Source organism: Bactrocera latifrons, unplaced genomic scaffold (genome assembly GCF_001853355.1).
Source record: "Bactrocera latifrons isolate USDA-ARS-PBARC rearing strain unplaced genomic scaffold, ASM185335v1 scaffold_964, whole genome shotgun sequence".
NCBI classification, from domain to species: domain Eukaryota; kingdom Metazoa; phylum Arthropoda; class Insecta; order Diptera; family Tephritidae; genus Bactrocera; species Bactrocera latifrons.
Genome location: NW_017537672.1, coordinates 3,909 through 5,299, shown reverse-complemented (window position 1 = coordinate 5,299; position 1,391 = coordinate 3,909).

The following is a 1,391-nucleotide window of genomic DNA, read 5'->3' as shown; positions in this document are numbered from 1 at the left end:
CTGTAAGCCGCCGCATTTTTTCGTAGAATTTTCGAGCACTACCCCTATCGGCCAGCTTATCAAGCTCTTCATACTCACGCATTTCGGCCTCTTTCTTTTTCTGTCTGCAATTGCGTCTCGCTTCCCTCTTCAACTCTCGGTATCTAACCCATCCCGCACGTGTTGTGGTCGATGGTAACGTTGCGTTATTTCTATGTTGCATTATGTTGATTAAGGTTGAACTCTTCTCTATTTTACTGACAATATTTGTTAGTTGTGTAACTACTTCAAATAATTTGGAGTTTGTAGTAAACTGACTATTGTTATTTTCCATGAGTTCAGATAATTTCGCGTTTATTCGTACAATATCGTCATGGTTGGTGTTCCCGAAATCCATTTCTATATTGTACCGAGTTCATTTATACCTCTTTTCGATCTTCTCCCCGTCGTAATTTCTAATTGTGATATCAGTCGTTCTATTTGGTCCATTTCTAAGTCCGTGTTGAATTTTTTATAATAAACTGTGTTTCCCGTATCACTAATCTTGATTTTTACAAAGATTGAGCTATGTGATTTAATTATTATTAATTAGTTTTGTTTTTGTGTCATATAGAATTTCTTTATAATATTTATTTGTTATGTGAATTATGTCTCCTCAGTCCGTGTAAGTCGCGGCTGGTCCAATTTCTATTAGGACATAATCGTCTCTCGTGTTGTCAGTAATTTCGCATTGAGTGAATGGTATCAAAAGGATAATTATTGATGTAAGAATCATTTTCTGGAATTAATTTTTTATTATCTTTATGAACTATTCTTGACTTGCTATATATTTTTACAGTATTACCTAAATCTTCTTTTACCCTTTGTTTTTTGTATTTTGGTTGTAATTTATTTCTTTCTCCTATTATTTTTTTATATAGAATGTCATTCTTTTTATATGTTTTTATTATTCTATTCTTATTATTTCTTTCTAACATTTTTCCCTGTGCGTTGCTTAGCTTTAATGGTATTTCATTTTGTGTGATTTTATTAAGATATATATCTATAGGTTTTTTATCAGTTACGGAATTGATTGATTTATTGTATTGTTGTGCAGCCCTGTAGATACTTTCTAAATCGCTAATTAAATGGTATTCCTGTTGAACACATCGTGATAGTTCTATTAGGGTTGAATGTACTCTTTCAACTTGACCATTTGCGGTACTATGTTTCGGGGTGCAATAATAAACTTCGAYGTTCATTCTCTGCATTAAAGATTTGAATTGCATTGAAGAGAAACCTGGTTCATTATCGCAGGTAATGTGTTTTGTCTCGGGAAAGCTTTGAAGTATGTCGAGGACCTTTTGATCTAGGTCTATTCTGTCATCTATGTGTTTGATTACTAAGTATTTGGAATAAGCGTCTACTGCTGT